We start from the raw sequence: 21,541 nt of genomic DNA, 5'->3' as shown, positions 1-21,541 counted from the left end.
TTTTGATTTGCATTTCCCTGATAGCTAGGGGTGTGTAGCATTTTCTTAAGTGTCTTTCAGCCTTTTTGATTTCCTCTATTGGGAATTCTTTCTTCAGTTCTGTATCCCATTTTTAATAGGGTTATTTGGTGTTTTGTTGACTAGTTTCTTGAGTTCTTTGTATATTTTGGAGATCAGCCCTTTGTCGGATTGGCGAAAATCTTTTCCCAGTCTGTGGGCTGCCGTTTGGTCTTGTCTACTGTGTCCTTTGCCTTACAGCAGCTTCTTAGTTTGAAGAGGTCCCATTTATTAATTGTTTCTCTCAGTGTCTGTGCCCCTGGAGTTATGTTTAGGAAGTGATCTCCTATACCAATTTGTTCAAGGGTACCTCCTACTTTCTCTTCTAAGAGGTTCAATGTGGCTGGATTGATGTTGAAGTCTTTGGTCCATTTGGACTTGAGTTTTGTGCATGGAGAGAGACATGGGTCTATCTGTAATCTTCTACACACCCTCATCCAATTGTGCCAGCACCATTTGTTGAAGATGCTGTCCTCGACCCATTGTATAATTTTAGCTGTATTGTCGAAAATCAGGTGTTCATAGGTGTGTGGGTTAATATCAGGATTTTCAATTCAATTCCATTGGTCTACCTGTCTATTTTTATGCCAATACCAGGTTGTTTTCAGAACTATAGCTCTGTAGTAGAGCTTAACGTAAGGAATGGTGATGCCTCCTGAAGTTCTTTTATTGTATAGGGTTCTTTTGGCTATCCCACAACAATCTCTTGTTTTTCCATATAAAGTTGATTATTATCCTTTAAAGGTTGGTGAAGAATTGTGGTGGGATTTTAATGGGGATTGCATTGAATCTGTAGATTGCTTTTGGCAAGATTGTCATTTTTACTATGTTTATCCTACCTATCCAAGAGCATGGGAGATCTTTCCATTTTCTGGTATCTTCTTTAATTTCTTTCTTTAGATCCACAAAGTTCTTACTATATAGGTCTTTTACTTGTTTGGTAAGCATTACAAGAAGATACTTTATATCCCGGAGAGTGAGATCAACAACTAACATATCCATGGAGCCCTCAACTAATGCCTGTTGGAAACAGGATCAAACACCCATACATAAACACTGAGTTGAACTAGAACCCAGATGCAGATGGAGAGGACAAGACCAGGTAGCATAAACACATACAGACAGCTTACCTGAACAAGGAGGAGCTAAAAGCCACTAGACTGATAGCTGGGAAATCAGCATGGGATTGACTCAGGGCCCCCTGAATATGGGTCTCAGCCAGAAGGACTGAGCAGTCTAAGGGACCTCAGACAGTGGAGCCAGGATGTATCCCTGGTGCACAAAAGGACTTTGCAAACACATCCGCCATGGAGGGATAACTGCCTTAATTTAGAGACAGGAGAGAAGCGCTAGTCCCTACTTTACATGACCTGTCAGATCTACATGACCCTAACTGGATGGCATTCCCCTTCAAAATGTGGAACTGGGGTGGGGAGTTGGGAGGGGAGGGTGGTTAAAGTGCATGTGAGAGGGCAGAGAGGGTAAAAATGGAGTGAAGGAGGGAGGGAGGGCTGGAGGGGAGGGAGTACAGGCTGATCCTACATTCCAAACAGCTGGACAAGGTGGCCCTGCAGACTTCGAGTCCCCTATGATAGTGCCCCTTAACAGCAGGAAGTAGTTTGGAAAGAACAACGCCCAAATTCCCAAATATTGTCTATAAATGTTTGTTGAACTAAAATTTACATTAGCTTAGAGTGTGATGGTTTGTGTTTGTGTGTTTATCTGTACATGGGTGTGAAAATGAGGATGGCAGAGAGGCAGCACAAAGGGACAAAGTGTTTAGGTGAAGGACTGAAAAGACACTTGGTCTTGTGTTACTCTATGATATTTCTAGATTCTGGAGTTTAGTCTCAAGTTCAAAGGTCTTTTAGTTCACATACAGCTGTTTAGTTGTTTCTTAGAGGGAGAAATGTGAAGGCCTAGTTTTCAACCATCTTGCTTAATGTCAATGCTGTACCTATTTATAAACTTGTGCCTGTGACCTCCTTTGCTTCCTTTCCTGTTATTTCAGTGGTTCCTTGAATATTTATAACAGAAATTAAATTTATTCTATATACAAATTATTTCTATTGTGTTAATTTTATCCTTTTGCTGAAACAAATGGCCACAAAGACAATGCCTTAAAACAGCTCGAATTCACTAACTTATATTTTTATAAATCAAAGAATAATGGGGGTTCACTATAAGGGATGATTTCCAACATATTTAGATGACAGAAAATAAGCAGAATTTTCTGTACAGGAAGATTTTTTATTTTATCCATGCAGTGTTTAATTAATTTTACAACATTTTTTATTTTCCTTGTTTAGTAATATTTTACCTTTAAAATTAGAGAACATGTATGAACTGCAGAATATTTTATATTCATATGTATAAATAAGGTTTAGGTTATATATTTCATTGCTGGTATGTTAATAATTTTCAAGTAATGGTAAATGTAAGTATATTTTAATTTAATTAAAAATATTATATAGCAATTATATAAAATAAAAATATCTTGCTTAGTGGTAAAATGTAACATTATAATAAATTAAAAATGTCCACCAAACATTTAATATTTAATTTAATTTAATATTTAATATGTCTGGTTCATTCCTGTACCTGAAAATAGTTAATTTTCAATGTTTTCTCACTGAATAAAATGTGAATAACTGAATGTCTAATATGCCATAAGTTGACCTAATATTCTGTGTGATTTCTACTTTGAACTACTGTTTGTGAGAGATTTTAATACTTGTTCAATTTCCAGAGTTGATATTAAAACTGAATTATTAAATTTTCCAAGGCTCTGAAGCAGGATGATGAAAGGATTCAGTTTAGTCTCATTAATCTATAGGGAAGTATGTACTCTCCACCATAGACTACTAAAAGTAGTGCTTTAAGATGACTAAATGTAAGTGATTTCCTATTATTGTCTGAAGTTATAATCTGTATATTTTTAGTAATAATTTCATATACATTATTCTTTTTGAAGAACTGCTAAAATTTTTCAAAAAATTTAAAGCACATGGAGGAAGGGAAGAATGGGGACAAATACAACACAGAAAAGAATGCAAAAGCCACAAAGCATGCTAATCCACCCCTTCCCCCAATTGTTGAACACATTGCTTGTCCTAGCTGATCACTACAGACATCAACACATGTGCTCCCTCTCCTTTAGTAGAGTCTATGTGGTGTCATTTGTATTCACCTCGGGCAGACACAGAGCCTCTGCTCGTTTCATCAAAGAACTATTTATGAGGCTGTAAAAAAGATGAGTTTCTCCGAATAGTCTCCAAATTAAACTTTTTAAAGTTTAATGTTGGCACACAAGAATAATTACAGTTATAAACCATTAAACATTTAGAAGAAATTTATAGGATTGGAGGGAAAAAATTTACAGCTGTGGCCTAATACCATAAATTCCCCTGTAAAAGCAGAACCACAGAAACATTTCTATCCAGGACTCCAGAAAAAGAAAATGCTACATTAGCATTACCCAAACATGCAGCAACTATTTTTAGACATTATTTACACAAAAAGATGAATATCTTTGTAACATATAGTTAATTAACCTTGCAAGCAAATGTCAATATTTTTTATTTTTACATCAGTGATAGAGTAATCTAAATGGATTTGTAAAATTAGGCTGCTTATGCTTGCTTATCCCAAAAGACAGCCCCATGCCTTTGAGCTGTTTGTTTCCTTCAGTAGTTATGCAAACGACATCCTTACTTTCCTATATGAGTTCTTGCTCTTACTAGAAGATGCATGTTGTAAGTCAGTACTATAACCATATATCTGCAGGTCACTTCTTAGGTTAAAGGAGTTACATATTTCTGAAATAAAAAATAAATAAATAAATTAGTCATATTTGTTCTGAAATCCAGTGTCCTGTAGGTGTGATATAAGAGTTCTTAGGGAAAATGTTCATTATTGGTAATAAAAATATATGGTCACAGTGGGACAGATTTAAGAGAAAATAAATCACTGTATAAAGTTGATTAACTTCACCCCTAACAATCATGCCTTTTATGATTATTTTGAGTGCTCTTGTCACATTTAAATATTATTTCATACTTATCTTATACATTTCCTATTAAATACAAATGTTTTTATATTTTTGTATTGTTTGAAAAGATACTTTATTAAATTTACTACTTAACCAGTGTTGTTTGCAAACCCCTTATTGAATTACAGTGTCAATTGTAATTAACAGGGTCTAATGGGGAAATAGTGTCTCAGATGATTATCAGGGTCATACTATACTGTGCAGGTCAGAAATTTTCTGTCCATTCACTAAGCTGCATGTATTCTGGAGCAGATTATTGGGCATACCTGAAAACCACCTCAAAACCACCTCAAAACCACCTCATGGCCACATACATATCCATTAAAGGAAGTTAAAAATCAATAGGTAAAAGGGATTTAAATACAAAGTATAATGCCATGCTGGCTCGCTTTAGTCAAGAATGCTTTTTTATTTAAACAATGTTTTGCTCTTCTGGAACTCTGTAAAACTATGTGTACAATAAAGTCTAGGCTTTTAGGTACTACTGAAGTGGAGGTTTCTAAGCTAGTCTGCCTTGTATATGCATAGATTAGATTTTCCAATCCTATAGCAAGTATCTTAGAGAATGATTGAGAAATGTGTAATTTTACTTCCTCCAGAGGTTGCATTCCATATTCCATGATGTTCTAGATGCATTATTTCTGGGTAGACTTTAACATTTTTATCCCTTATAGTGTGCAAGAAACACAGAAGAGGGGAGAAGAGTACGATGATAAGATATCATCAAACCAACAACTTCTTCCAGAGAAATAACACCAACTCAGATTTCCTCTGCCTTCAAAAAGAGCACCATCATTTGGGACTAAACCTTTAATACATGAGGTACTGGGGACATCCTAGATGTGTTTCATGACACTGCAGTGCAAACTCCTGTGGCCTGTGGTAATATTATGCAAGTTACAGATATGTCCCTTCCTGAAGAATACAATAGGGGTTTGAACACTGTTGTTGATTGAATATGGCCTACAGTGACAAATGAGGGAATTTTGATTATCACACTAAAATATACAAATAAGAAAAAGATTCTAGCAGGGATGAAAATCTTTGCAGAACAGGGAAAATAAATTTCAAAAAATGAGTTGTAATGAGTCATTAGACAAATGAAACAAGTATTAGTCTCTCCGTGTGTGCTTGTGAGTGTGTGTGTGTGTGTGTGTGTGTGTGTGTGTGTGTGTGTGTAAGTTTAGAATTCATTCTCAGGATCCATAGCTTTGTCAATATATGTTTTCTCAAAATGTGAGATAAAAACATTTTTCTAGCTTTTTTAAGCTACTGTTAGCAAAATTGATTTATATTTTAAATAATCTGAAGGCAAGAATGTAATTATTTCACTAGTCCCAAGATAAATGATAAATGGGTTTTTGTTGGGGAAGAATTACACAGAAAGATACAAAGAACCATGGGAGCATTTCTCTGCCCTTCTTACTGTATCGGCTGACCCAACAGAATAAAGGCCTTAAGGAAAGCCATGCCTCAAGTGTCCCTCCTTCTTCTTCCATCTATCTGAAGCTACAGGAAAGGGGGTGTGGCCACCATTGCAAATTCACTGCAAGAACTCTACCATAATCAGCTTTTTGTTATATATAATTGTGTATATGTATATGCATATGCATATTCTACCACGAATACCCAAATCAACCTAAGACTTACTTTAACTCACAATATATATCAAGAGAGAGTTCTCAAGCATGAAATGATGAGATATAAAAGGTTATAGGACATAGGCTTTATGCTAGGGAAACAATACAAAATCAGCCAAGGCAGTATAATCTGTTAGTATGTGACCAAAATTTGTCAATATCACAAATTTCATAGTATTAATTTTGTTCCATAATTGAAAAAAATGAGCAAATATAATATTTGAATTATCAATAATTATGATACAATTTTGGCAAATAGCAAATATCAGTAATATAGGAAGCATAATATTTAGATAATTGAAAAGAAACCACAATGAAACACATAAGAAGGCATCAGCATATTTGAGCACAGAAAAAAATGTAAACAAATTTAATAGTATTTATAAATTAACTTTACATTGTTCCTGAAACAAAGGCTCAGCACTTGAATTGTGGATGCTCCTCTAGAGGAAATGGGTTGGGTTCCTAGTACCCACATGGCAGCTCACAGCCATCTGTAACTCTAGTTCTCTGGTATTAAATACCTTTGTTTGGTTTCAGAAAACACCAGGCAAATAAATGGTGCATAGACCTATATTCAGGCAAAACAACCACACACACATGAAAAAAGTAAACATAAAATAATTTCATGTATGTGTACTTGTGTGTCAGCATATATCTGTATGTGAATACCATGTGCAATGGGTTCCTTCAGAGGTCAGAAGTTGTTGGATCCCTTGCAGCAAGGGTCACAGGTAGTGGTGAGTCAGTGACAGACTTAAAGTGTATGTGGACAACACAAATTAGATTCAATGGATTAAAAATATCAAGTACACAAAGTAGAGTAAATATGGAGGTTTGGTTAGATCAGGAAAGAGTTTGAGTAGGGAGTGAATATTACCACTCTATAAAACATGAAATTATCAAGAAGTCAATAAAACAATAATAATAATAATAATAATAATAATAATAATAATAATAATAAACAGAAAAAGAAAGAGTGATTGTTTTACCCTGGATTACTGATAGTATAAATTGCTAGGCATCAGTTACCAGAGTAGTGTTCAATAGAGAAGAGTTGCCAGATGCTATATGAAGATGGCAGAAAGAACATTCCATCACTGACTCGAGGCCCTGAACACTGAAAGCTTTTAGACTTTTAGTATAGAGAAAACATCATGTTCAAGACAAAGTGGCAAAGCAATGGGAAGAATAAAATCACAAAGAATCATACAAGTGTGTTACTTCTCAAAATCACATCCAGTATAATAGTTAATAGCAACATAGTATCATATGGAGGGGAGATTTGGGGGTGGAAGATTTCTGTTATTTCTGCTTTAATGACTAGCATATTTGGGAACTTAGAAGCTATTTTTAATCTATTCACATTTATATTTTCTCATTGGTTAGTATTTGAAAAAGGCAAAAAGAAGACTTTAGGGAATTGGTATTTGAAAAGCCAGAGAACAAATGTTTTCTGAGTCACTGAGGTTAGAGTTGTTCCTTATCCTACCCAGTGTTTCACTGGTGCAATCAAGGGAAGGAACAACAGCTATGGGTGTCAGATGATTATAATTTCTGAGTTGTAATTCAAGCCATCACAATTCTGAAGTTTTTTTCAGAATTGCTGCAGCTGCAACTGATGCCATTTATGAGCAATGATCATAAAAATTTGCAAACATACAAGGATTAGCATGGGGCTAATATGAGCCTTGGAAGCCAGTGTGCTGCTCAGCTGCTCATTTTCATGTATAAATGTCCAGTCCTGAGGGGCCATTGCCTTTGTACATGAATGAGAACTATGGCCTCCTGAATGGCAGGTATAAATTACAAAGGATCTCTGCTCTCAGTTTAGTAAATTAAAGTTTTCAGTAATGGATTAATTTTCTTAGTAAAGAATAGGGTATTTTCATATAAGGGCTGATTAGGTCTGGGAAGTAAAAAGAATCATGATTAACCATTTTTGTCACATGTTTAGGTTAAAATGCGTTGGAAAAATGATGTTGTCAATTCAACTTTTCAACTGTACTTTCATTAATACACTTTAGTGAAAAGCAAAAGAAAGAAAATATTTAAACTGTTTAACTCAGTTATATTTTTGTGCAGTTTTGTCAATCAATAAAAATAATGTGTGGAAAGTACTCAAGGATGCCAATTAAATTTTTTAAGCCAATTTTAATTACATTTTCACATTTATTTGTTTTTTTTTTTGTGTGTGTGTGTGTATGCACATGCACACGCATGTGTGATTTCCATCATGCCAATTTATGCCTATGGAAGTCATGGGACAACTTTCAGGAGTCAGTTCTCTCCTATCCTGTGGGTTCCTAAGATAGGATTCAGGTCATCAGGGTAAATAATGAGAGCATTTACCAATAGAGCCTCTTCTCTGGCTTTTGTCTGCTTTTGAAATATTTTTCTTTAATAATTTAAAACACACTTCCTCCTTACCCTGTAAGTGTTCACTACTAAAAAAACAAACAAATTAGATTTAAGTCCTCAAGATAAGCTTTCTGTTTAAAATATTCCAATCCATATACATACCATTTTCTAATTATCCATCCATCCATCTGGTGATGGACAGAGGCTGCCTCCATTTTATTGCTGCTCTGAATAAATCAACATTAAATGTACAGATATGTGCAAGTGTCTATGTTGTAGAATATAGAATTTTTGAGTATATATCTGGGAATAGTTAATTAGATCATATGGTATTTCAACTTTTAATTTTTTCGAGAAACCCCAAACTAATTTACATAATGGATGTATTAATTTCTACTCCTGCATGATAATTCTTTTACCCCTGGATCCTCTCCAGTTTTCTGTCAGAGTCTTGATGATAGCCATTCCAACTGGGCTACATGATACGTAAAAGAAATTTTAATTTGCATTCCTGTGATGACTAGGGATATGGCACTCTTTTTCAAATTAGTTATTGTCAATTTGTATTTCTTCTTTTGAAATCTGTCTGTTCGTTTCATTACATCATTGTTTGATCCGCATTTTGAATTTGGGGTGGTTGGTGTTTAATTGTTTGGAAGTGGTAAATAAATTCTGGGTAGTAGCCTCCTGAGGTACAGGTGGTAAAGATTTTATCTAACTTTGTGGACCACCTGTTTACTTTGCAATGCAGAAACTATTTTTTGTTTGTAGTCCTAGCCATTGGACCATAGTTCTACTTCCTGAACTACATGAATTGTTTCCAAAAAAATCTTGATTATCCGAATATCTTGAAGAATAGTCTCTACACTTTATCAACTTCAAGGTTTCAATTATAGCTTTTGAACTGCTTCAGGTTGACATATTTGTACACAGAGAAAGACAATGACCTATTTTCATTCTTCTCTGTATGTAAATTAAGTTTTGGCACGAGTATTTATTGAATAAGCTACCTACAATGTCCTGCTTATTTTTGTCAGATTTGTCAAAATTAAGTTGGCTATAGCAATATCAGTTTATTTTCCTGTCCTTTGTTCTACTCTGTTGATTTAACTACATGTTTTAGTCAATTTCTATTGCACTGACAAGACACCTTAGTCAACTCATAAAAGTAAGCATTTAATTTTGGGGAACCCCATTTCTAGGGAATTAAAGTCCATAACCACCAAAATGAGAAGCATAGCAGCAGGTAGATAGGTGTAGTAGTTTGAATGTAAATTGGCTCCCATAATGTCATAGGGAGCGGCAGTATTAGGGGGACATGGCTTTGATCTATGTTGGAGGAAGTATGTCACTGTGGGGGTATGCTTTCTGGCCTGCTGCACTCAAGATACTGCCCAATGTCTCAGTTGACCTCCTGTTGCCTGGAAAATGTAGGGCTCTCAGTTACTCTAGCACCACAAGTGCTTCCACATTGCAATGCTTCTCACCATGAAAGTGTAAGTTACCTCAGTTAAATGTTTTCAGTTTATAAGAATTGATGTGGTGATTGTATCTCTTCACAGCAACAACAACCTTAACTAAGACAGCAGACATAGGATAGGACCAATGACTGGAGCTTGTCTGTTTCATAAGCATAAGGTGGAGAGATCAAATGATGACTGGGAATTTCATAGACTTTTGAAACCTCAAAGCTGACCCCCAGGACCTCTATTAAGAAGGTGACACCACCTGATCCTTCTGTTTCTTTTGTTTTGTTTCATCAGCTATGGACCAAGTATTCAAACACATGAGTCTATAGATGGCCTTCTTTTTCAAACCACCACATTACCCATTTTTCTTCCATTTAGACTGGCTTTTTCACTATAAAATGAAGCCAGGTACTGTGATTCCTCCTGCTCTGTTCTTTCCCCTCACAATTGCTTTGGCTACTCATAGTCTCCTATTTTTTCCATATGAATTTGTGGATCGGTGTATGACATTATAATTTTAATGGCTATTTCATTGAATTTCTACATTAATTTTGGTGGCATAGCCATGTTTGTGATATGAATTTGGTCTTTTCTAGAACACTAATATTTTGTTTGTTTTCCTTTTCAGTGTCATGAAGTTTGCACCATAGATTATTTTGCATATTTAACTGTGTTTATTTTTTGATTTGTTGCTGATACTATTTTTTACTCTTTTTAATAAAATTTTTCTTGCACAATATATCTAAATTAAAGGATCCTTTCCCTCTACTCCACCCAAGTACTCCCACTTCCCTTTACATCAAGATCCACTCCCTTTATGTGTCTCATTAAAAAAGAATAGGCTTCTATGAGATAATAACAAAACATAACAAAATGAAATAAAATTATTTCTATGTACTTTCTTTAATTTTCTGGGCTTTTATGAATGAGATGTTTTTCTTAATAATTTCTTTCTATGAAAAATTATTAATGTTGCATATGAGGGATATAATTGTTATTTATATTGTTTGTTTATCCTTCTGAATTGCTGTAGTGGTTACTAGATCTTGGAGTTTACTAGTGTACTTTATGATGTCTAATAACTATTGAAACGTGAGAATAAAGACTATTTGATCCTTCTTTTTTTAGTTTCCTATCTTTCATGTTTTTCTCTTGTCAAATTGCTATTGCTAAGATTCCTAGAACTTATTAAAAAAACAAAAAAACAGGAGAGAGTTCACATCGTTCTGATTTGGGAAAAAATGCTCTCACTGTGTGTGTGTGTGTGTGTGCGCGCGTGTGTGTGTGTGTGTGTGTGTGTGTGTGTGTGTGTGTGTGTTTGTGCGTGTTACAGATTAAGATGCAGAAAATCCACTATGTAAACTAGGCTGGCCTTGAACTCACAGAAATCCAGCTGCCTCTGCTTCCAGAGATCTGGAATTAAAGGCATGGAACAACACCACTGGGCTTAAATTACATTGGAGTAGGAAAATATATGAATTTATCATTATTTTCAAGATAAACTTGTACAGAAAATTCAAATTTCATTACATATTTTTCAAAGTAATAGTGAATTTATCCAGATCTTTGATACAGGTCAATTGTTGAAAAAGAGTGAAAACTGAAAAATGTAATACTATTCATAGCCTTTAAAACGCAAATGTTTAGATGACAAAGAAGCATATCATTTCAATTTTATTAAATACAAAATAAAAGTAAGAGTTTGTTTCAAAAGATAATGAAGTGGCTACAATGTATTTGAAAACTGAAAATAATTGTCTATTTGCATATATTGTCAACCTTTTTTTAATTAAGCAAGAAAGGATAATTTTATTAATTACTACATTTAGGAAGAGCTTGTGGGGTATATGTATGTGTGTGACATGTGTTTTTCCCTCTGCATGCTTGTGTATGATTATCTCTCTCTCTCCTTCTCTCCTCTCTCCTTCTCTCCTTCTCTCTCCTCTCACTCGCTTTCTCTCTCTCTCCATAGAGAGAGAGAGAGAGAGAGAGAGAGAGAGAGAAAGAGAGAGAGAGAGAGATTAGATATGAGTGCATTTTTGTGAATATATTTGTTCAGGTGTCTGGTCTGTGAGCCTGTGTGAGTAAATGTATATGAGGGGGTTCTGAATTAATTGTGTGTATTATTAAAAAAAATAAATGGCTTGACTCAGGCCACAGATTAAAGTCGCATATAGTTACTACATAGATTTATATAAAAATCTAAAACAAACAGCTTACAGGTGAAACCATACTTATCATGTTCAAGTGGTATTTGATGATTAAATTCCAGTCAGATATGATAGTATTTAACATGCCCTATTAAGTTAAAATGTAAGTCAGCTAAAGTAAAAGGTTTGCAAATGTGTTTATCTAATAATGTTGTACAACTAGACTGCTTAATGCCTATCTAAAATATAAAGTAAATGAGAGAGAAAAAGCTGTATCAAGTCTTGTATAATACCATCACAAGTTAGAATTCTCCAATGGACAGGGTTCGTGAAAACTACTCAAATATTTATTCATTAAAGAAGTGATCATTACCTACAATTGCACAGCTAATAGAGAATAGGTGAAATAAAAAACAACACACAATACCACAGTTAGTTGCAAATATACATCAGTGGAAATTTCCATGTTTTTCTATTTGTTGTATAAATTGGTCAAGTCACTTGAGGGAATTGTACTGCAAAAATCTATTAAAATGGAACATGTGCCCACTGACCCAGTAATAGCTCTTTACTCCAGAAATGCTTGTACTTGAGCATGCATAATAGTGTTTGTAGAAAGCAGTTTTTACAATAATGAAATGCTTCAAAAGAAAAGCATCACAAATAATAAAACAGATAAATGAATTGCATAGACATAGACTATTGAAAATGTGACCAATATACAATTGGATGAAATTTCAAGCACAATTTAAATAAGTAAATATAACCAAAAGAATATGTACTATGATTTACATAATGTTTTATAAGTTTAAAAAATTATTGTTTCAAAATGCATGTCCAGTCAATGAATCTATATAAAACAACAAGATAGCACTTCTTCTAAATAATTGCTGTGTGTAGTGAGGTAAAAAAGAATTTGTTTACAAAGAGTCAATAGAATCTACCTAAAATTTTAGCAACATCTACTACTTGGCCATTGTAGACATAATATAAGCATTTTTATTTATTTAAAAATAATATAAAGAATGCTACATAACATGCTATATATTCTAGTTTATGTATGTATATTTTAAAATAATATTTTATGTATACGATTCATTAAGTGATACTTCAAATTATGTGGTCAAAATGTTGAATAAAAACCACTGGCAATATAAGAATGACACATCAAAGATAAATGTAATAATTTTAGTTTCAAATTTTGTTCCAAATAGTTAAAATATATATTTTATTTATTTATTTTTTTATTTTATTTTTTATTTTTTTAAATTTATTTTATATAGCAAAGTCCATTTAAATGAAAACAAACATTTATAGACAATATTTGGGCGTTGTTCTTTCCAAACTACTTCCTGCTGGTAAGGGGCACTGTCATGGGTGATTGAAAGAAGATTCAGAAATCCCGGCTGTAGTCTGTAAGGCTGCTTTGTCCAGCTGTTTTGAATGTAGGATCACCTGGTACTCTGTTTCAGGCGGTCTGGCGTGATCAAACCACATTAGTCTGGAAGGAATCCACATCTTTTCATTTTCTGTGAAAACAAAAATAGAAATCCTTTTCCCCAGTAACTTGTCCTTGAACTTAAATTTTGGAGTCAAAGCATTTTTTTAAATTTAATTTATTATTTTACATGTCGATCCCAGTTCCCTCTCCCTCCCTACCTGCCTTCCTCACACCCTCCCTCCCTTCTTCCCTTCCTCCTTCCCTTCCTTTTACCCTCTCCGCCCTCTCACATGCACTCTAACCACCCTCCCCTCCCATCTCCCCAACCCAATTCCATATGTAGGGGAATGCCATCCAGGTGGGGTCATGTAGATCTGACAGATCCTGTGAAGTAGGGACTAGGGCTTCTCTCCTGTCTCTAGATTAAGGCAGTTGTCCCTCCATGGGGGATGTGTTTGCAAAGTCCTTTTGTGCACCAGGGATACATCCTGGCTCCACTGTCTGAGGTCCCTTAGACTGCTCAGTCCTTCTGGCTGAGACCCATATTCAGGGGGGCCTGAGTCAATCCCATGCTGGCTTCCCAGCTATCAGTCTAGTGGCCTTTAGCTCCTCCTTGTTCAGGTAAGCTGTCTGTATGTGTTTATGCTACCTGGTCTTGTCCTCTCCATCTGCATCTGGGTTCTAGTTCGACTCAGTGTTTATGTATGGGTGTTTGATCCTGTTTCCAACAGGCATTAGTTGAGGGCTCCATGGATATGTTAGTTGTTCATCTCACTCTCAGGGAAGGGCATTTATGATAGCCTTTCCACGGAAGCTCAAATTGTTAGTTGGGAGCAGTCTTGTAGTTCTCTAGACCTTTCTTTGTGTTCAATCCCAATTGTTAAAATATATTGAGAAAGGAAATAAGACTATATTTGATTGGAAACACAAAGTACAAATTTCAATTATGATAAACAGAAATGAGGACTCATTTTGGAAACGATGTCAGATACTTTTATTGTATTATCTTCTTAGTGGTCATGTACCTATTGCTTTTTGGCGATTTCAAAATTCAAATATAATTTTCACATAATAATATACCTGGATGGTATTTAAATATCATTTATATGTTTGAACTATAACCTAGTTAAAAGAAGCTGTGATTTTCTTAATATGATAGAGGTTTGTTGACTCTCTTCTATATTTGTAGTATTCTATTAATTTTAATAGCCAGAAACCAACTCATGTTTTCATATTTTTCATCCATGGAGACAGTATATGACATTGCTTGATAAAATGAAAACAATGAGCATAGATAGCCTTTTATCCACAACAATTTGGTGCATACCATCTTGTATAAAATGTCTGTAAATAATCAGTGAGTTTGAGACCAATATGGTCTTCAAAGTAATTTCCAAAACAGCAAGCACTGTTACAAAGAATAACCTTGCATGAACCTTGAGACTGATAGCTGGGAAACCAGCATTATACCGACTCAGACCCCCTGAACATGGGTCTCAGTTAGAAGGTCTGGACAGTCTAAGGGTCCTCTGATAGTGAAACCAAGATGTATCCTTGATGCACAAAAGGACTTTGGGAACTCATTCCCCACATAGGGATACTCCCCTAGCCTAGAGGCAGGGGCGGGGCTAGTCCCTACACCAAATGACTTAAGAGATTCTGATGATCCCTCCTAGAAGGTATCATCCTCCATGTGGAGTGTGTGTGTGGGGGGGATATGATGGAAGGAGGGCTTGGGGAACATAGGAGGGAGAGAAGAAGGAGGGAAACTGGGATTGATATGGAGTGACCCTGTCTTTTAGAACAAACAAAAAAAAAAAAAAGAAAAACAAATTATTTAAATAATAAACACTCAGCTTAATTTTATATTAACCAGAAAACTTTAATCATTGCTAACTAACACATTCTATTCTCTGGAAATTTCAGAACAAAATAATAGAGTGAGATCATTGTTATTTGTAGCCAGCTGAGTCCTTTTATAATTAGTGCTTCCTATATGAACGTGATCATAGATATATGCACTTGGACCTTTGGAGAATACCATTTCCCACATTGTACACAAAGGTAATTCTCCTTCTCAGAGTCCGTCTATTACATATAGCTGCTTGTCTCATGGTAGAGCCTCTAGACCTCATCTGAATACACAATGAGATCTTTGATTACCTTGCTCTTATGCAAGAATTATTCAGGTTAGATATATTAGTGCATGTGTGCACTAATACACATTGGGCAGCCATATCAGCTCCTCAGGCCAGCATTTCCCAGTAATACTTCTGATCCTCCAACTCTTAGATTCTTTCCTTTCCTTCATTAATGATGTTAATTATGAGTGTCTTTCTCTTCTTTTTTATTCATAAAATTTACATGTCTGTAATTTCAGTGTAGATGGTAAAATGAATTTGAGTTCATGTAAAAAAATAGCAATAATATATATCATGTAAGAATGCTTGTCAAAGAACCACGTTTTCTGTAGAATTGAATGTAGAGTCATTTGCTAAGGGAAGGAGAAACAGCTTGGTATGTTTCTTATTCATGTTCATTGCTTCTCTATTCACAATAGCTAGGAAATGGAAACAACATAAATGTCCTATAACCAATTAATGAATGATGAAAATGTGGTATGTACATACTACAGATAATGCTCAGATTCAAAGGAAAAAAAATGAAACCATGAACTTTGCATGTAATTTGATAGAACTAGAAAAGATCATACTGAATGTGGTAACCAGACACAGATTGTCAAATGTTGCATGTACTTCCTTTTCAGTGAAAGTACATAGCCTATAATAAGTACAGAAACCAGGACAGTTAAAAGGGGACCATTGTCAGGAAATAGGATTGGGGACAAATTGAGGGTGGGATTGCATGGTGTGATTGGTCTATTGGGGTAAGTGGGGAAAGGGGGCTCTCCTTAGAAAGAAGGAGAAGGTGAGTACAGAACAAGGTGGGAGGAAGATAAATGGAGCTTTGTTATTGGACCCTACTGCCACATACTAAGCCTTGTGATAGGAGCATGCCACTTAATGCAAGTTAGGGTTTGTCATCAGGCTCCTCAATTCTATATATTCCTCTGGAAGGAAACTGAGCTGATTTACCAAAATCTGTCTTCTGAAGGGCTATCTCTGTTTATGCTCAGGGGCCACATACAATTTTTTTCTGTTACCCCTTCTGCTTTTTTTCTCTCTCGAACTGGTGTCCAACAAACTAAGAAGGAAAGACGACCCCCACAAATTTTCTGACTTAATTTTCTCTAACTTTTCTTTTTTTTTGGTGGGGGGTGTTTCGAGACAGGGTTTCTTTGTGGCTTTCAAGGCTGTCCTGGAACTAGCTCTTGAAGACCAGGTTGGCCTCGAACTCATATAGACCTGCCTGCCTCTGACTCCCGAGTGCTGAGATTAAAGACATGAGCTCTACCTTTTCTTGAATGAAAGAATTTACCATTCAGAAGACTATCGTATTTTCGGTTAATACTCTGCTAAAATTTCTTATACCGTGGTTGACACTAGAAAGTTGTGCTTGCTAGTCTTGTCAGCTTGGCAAACAAACTGCAGTTATCTGAAAGGAGGGAACTTCAATTGAGAATAACATCTCCATAAAACCTGGCTGTAAGGCATTTTCTTGTTTAGTGATTGTTGGAAGAAGGACCCCATGCATTGTGGGTAACTTCGTCCCTGATCTGTTGGCCCTGAATTCTTTAAGCCAGGCTGAGCAAATGTGTAAGCAGCACCCCTCTATGGACTCTGCAACAACTGCTGACTCCAGGTTATTACCCTGTTTGAGTTCCTGTCCTGACTGCCTTTGCTTATGAACAAATGGAAATGTAAGACAAAACCCTTTCCTCCCCAATTGTTTTTAATTCAGGGTATTTCAACAGAGCACAGAGCAACAAAGTTCACTGTGGTGATATAATATTTATGATTTAATAAAGTTTGCCTGGGAGTTAAGAATGCAAAGCTAGCCACAAGCCATAAAGATCAGACAGTAGTGATACATACCTCTAATTCCAGCAGACATATAAGCTAGCCATAGAGCTTCAAACCCAGTACTCAGAAGACAGGCAGATGGATCTCTGTTAGTTCAAGACTACACTGGGCTACAAGAAATTGATCCGGTCCTGAAGAAAAACAGCTCACACAAAGGTGTTCTCAGCACTTGGATTTATATACCTTTAATCTCAGCACTAGAATGGTATAAAAGGAAGAAGCAAAGAGTCTCATGAGGAGATTTAGTTTCCAGACATGGAAGACAGCGTTTGCCTCTGAGAATTGCAATCTGAGGGTTGGTGGAGGGCAATGCAGTCTGCATTACACTTTGAGGATTCCTGGAGACAGGCTCCCATTTCAGTCTGAGGTGGAAGTATGAGCTATTGACTGGCTGTTTTTCTTCTCTGATCTTCAGTTTGAAACTTGAACCCCAATATCTGTCTCTTGGATTTCATTAATCATGTTACAATCCATAACTAACACAAAATTTATACATGTAAGAGCTCAACTTTGAGATAATGTGTCTGATATTGACACAGTGGGTACATGAATAAACTTATACCTCTTTTAAAGTATATTCACTGTATATATTTTCAAATATTTTGATATAGGAATTGTGATATTATATCTAAATTTCCAAAGAGGTTTAAGATAGGTCAAGTAGACTTTATGAGATGTTTAAAACAGGTCAACTAGACTTTATTTAGATATATAACTAGCTATCTATGTATCTTGGCCCACATTTTCTGAGTCATGGGTATGAGTAAAAAGAATATACGCAGGGGAGTAATATCAATATTTTGAATAAAAGCAGAGATAACTCCATAGGTTTAACATAATTTCAAATGTAAGAGGTTTTATTTTTTTTAAAGTTGGAACATTAAAGAAAAGACATTTAAGATTGCATAGTTACTATGAAAATGTTTATTTGATTTTATTAACTAGTTTATGTCAATTAATGTCAACTGGCACTTAATAGAGAGTCTTGAAGCTTATTATGGGTAATGCTGTGTCATCAATTTAAAATTGCAGGACCCTAATATAATTAGATTTTTAACACACAAAATTTATAGGGAATATTTATTCACTTAATAGAAAATTTAAAAGCCAGATATAACAAGTTAATAATTGTAACAACTAATAGAGTATCTAAATAAATGTCACTATTTTTATTAATTGTTATTTAATTTGCTGTAGCTTGCCTTGGTAAATGTTAATTAAATGCCAGAAAATTCCTCATAATTTGAACATATTAATAATTTTATAATTAAAACTTTATTGCTTATATAATTATGAGTTAATTATAGAGCAACTAGATTTACTGTACCCTTTATAGAGAATCCTGTGATATCTACTTTTCTCTGCAGGTCAATAAAGTTGATTGCCTGGTAACGGTTAATAGAACATCAAAATCTGTGTGTGAATAAGTACACATTTTCAAATAACACAGTAAACATTACATATCAAATTAGGAAAATGAAATAATAGAAGGCTTCCATCATTCCTATATTAACCTATTTGCCTTAGGACTTACCTGTTTATTTAGAAGTAAATAGAATTATTTTTCACCACATGTTTCTAAAATTGTATTGAAGATCATTTTTTGTTTTTTAGGGAACTGTTACAGGATAGTTCAGGGTTATATTCACAATAACCTTGCAAAATATAATTATCACCATTTTACTGTTGATGAAAGTAGTTTAAAATCTATGTAACCTTCTGAATCTAATTTTAACTTTTTTATACCCACTCTGAATTTTCTTCCATTTCCTCTCTTTATATCCCATGTCATTAGGATTATCAATTTCAGTAATCAAGAAAGTTGGCATCACATGTTATTTTTTTCCCAATTGACAACTAAATAGTATGTACTAATTTGAATGGGAAATCTCCAGGTATTTCAATTCTTGGTCCCCAGTGTGACATTGCTAGAAGAAGTACATCTCCGTGGGTGAACTTTGGCATTACAAAACATAATTCCTAGGGTGCTCTCTCTTTGTGCTTGTATTCAAGTTGTAAGCTCACAGCTTCAGGCTTATGCTACCACTCCTATTGCATCTCACACATAACCCCTTCATGTTGGACTCTTACTACTCTGAAGCCATAAACCCAAATAGACTCTTCTATATGTTGGTTAGTCCCTGTGTTTTATAATAGGAGCAAACAGTGGCTAATGCACAATACATGATGAATAATGTGAATATTGTAATTGGTTCTCCCCAAATCCGTATTTTCCAGTTTATTACTGACCTATATGGTAGAGTTGTTGTTGAAGAGCCCTCCATCAGTGTTTACCTAGCTAGCGATCCATCACAGGACATGTAATGCTGCACAAAAGCTATAGCAAAGTTTATTCAGGCAACTTCCATAATGTGTTTTCCTGATGATTGAAAGAAAGTGTAATTACTCCGAAGCTGTTTCCTCAGCAGTAAACAGAGCTTTCTCTTGCAGAAAGCTTTCTGCAGTCATCCCCCCATATCTGCAATTCATTCTGGATTTTCAACATTCTTATACTACTTTCCTATAGGAAACGTGATTTAATTATTTTTAGAACAATTCTATTTTTCCTGTCTATCAAATTTGTATTTAATATTTATATTTCACTTACTCCTTACTCTCATAAATGTGGTTCATTTTGGGTGACCCTGCTCAGACTCTCCTTGGGAGAGAGGATGAGGAGATGCAGTACCAATGACTCAGGCACTTGGAGTCCAGTGAGTAGCAGAGCATGCAACAGACTCCTTTCTTTAGGAATTAAGCCTGCCGTTATACCTACTCCAAGGTCCCATTGGCTCCAGTGGCTGACTCTGCTGTATGATCTTTTCTTCATTGGCCTCTCAGGTCAGCAGTCTGTGGGCCTAGTGGCAGCCTTGTCTAACCCTGTTTTACATGTCAATCCCAGTTCCCTCACTGTCCTGTTCTCCCCTGTTCCTTCCCCCCCCCCACCAACCCCCATTCCATCCCCTTTCTGCTCCCCAGGGAGGGTGAAGCCTTCCATAGGGAGTCTTCAAAGTGTCTATCATATCATTTGGAGTAGGGCCCAGGCCCTCGCTCATGTGTCTATGATATGAGAGTATCCCTCTATGTAGAATAGGCCCCCAAATTCCATGTGTATACTAGGGATAAATACTGGTCCCAACTAACAACACATTCAGGGAATCAGGGACACTCCTATGTTGATTTCACAATTATCAGACTGGAGTCCATGAGCTCCCCCTTGTTCAGATCAGCAGTATCTGTGGGTTACTCCAGCCTGGTCTGGCCCCCTTTGCTCATCACTCTTCCCTCTCTGCAATGGGATTTCAGGAGTTTGGCTCAGTTTTAGCTGGAGATCTCTGCTTTTGCTTCCTTCACCTACTGGATGAACATTCAAAGATGGCATATAAAATAGTCATCAGTCTCATTATCAGGGAAGGGCATTTAAGGTAGCCTCTTTACTATCACTTAGATTGTTAGTTGGGGTGATGCTTGTAGATCTCTGGCCATTTCCCTAGTGCCAGATATCTCTTAAAACCTATAATGGCTTTCTCTATTATGGTATCTCTTTTCTTGCTCTCCTCTATTCTTTCCCTGACTCAATCGTTCTGCTCCATCATGCCCACCTCTCTCTTCCTCTTCCTCATAACTCCCTCTATCCTCTCCCCATCCTCCCAATATGCTTGGGATATTCATGTATGTCTCTCTTAGGGTCTTCCTTGTTTCCTAGCTTTTTCTGGCTGTGTGGTTTGTAGGGTGGTAATCCTTTGCTACATGTCTAAAAGGCATATATGGGTGAGTACATACCATGTTTGTCTTTTTGTGACTGTGTTACCTCTCTCAGGATGGTTTCTTCTAGTTCCCACAATTTCCCAGCAAATTTCAAGAATCCATTCTTTTTTTTGTTTTTGTTTTTGTTTTTTTGTCTGTGTGGTTTTGTTTTTGTTTTTGTTTCTGTTGTGTAAATGTACCACATTTTCTTTATCCATTCTTCATTTGAGAGGTATCTAGGATGCTTCTATGTTCTGGCTATTACAAATAATGCTGTTATGAACATAGTTGAATAGATGTCCTTGTTGTATGAATGTACATCCTTTGGGTATATGCATAAGAGTCGAATTACTGGATCTTGAGGTTAACTTATTCTCATTTCCATGAAGAACTGCCATATTGATTTCCAAATTTGCAACCAGCAATGGAGGAGTATATATCCCTTTCTCCACATCCTCTAGAGCATAAACTGTCTTTGGTGCTTTTGATTTTAGCCATTCTGACAAAAGTAAGATGGTATCTCAGAGTTGTTTTGATTTGCATTCCCCTAAATGGCTAAAGAAAGATATTGAGCACTTTCTTAAGTGTCTTTCAACCACTCAGATTCCTCGATTGAGAATTCTCTGTTTAGTTCTGTACCCC

This window comes from Phodopus roborovskii, unplaced genomic scaffold, assembly GCF_943737965.1.
Source record: "Phodopus roborovskii unplaced genomic scaffold, PHOROB, whole genome shotgun sequence".
Classification (NCBI taxonomy): Eukaryota; Metazoa; Chordata; class Mammalia; order Rodentia; family Cricetidae; genus Phodopus; species Phodopus roborovskii.
Note: the sequence above shows the minus strand (reverse complement) of the source record.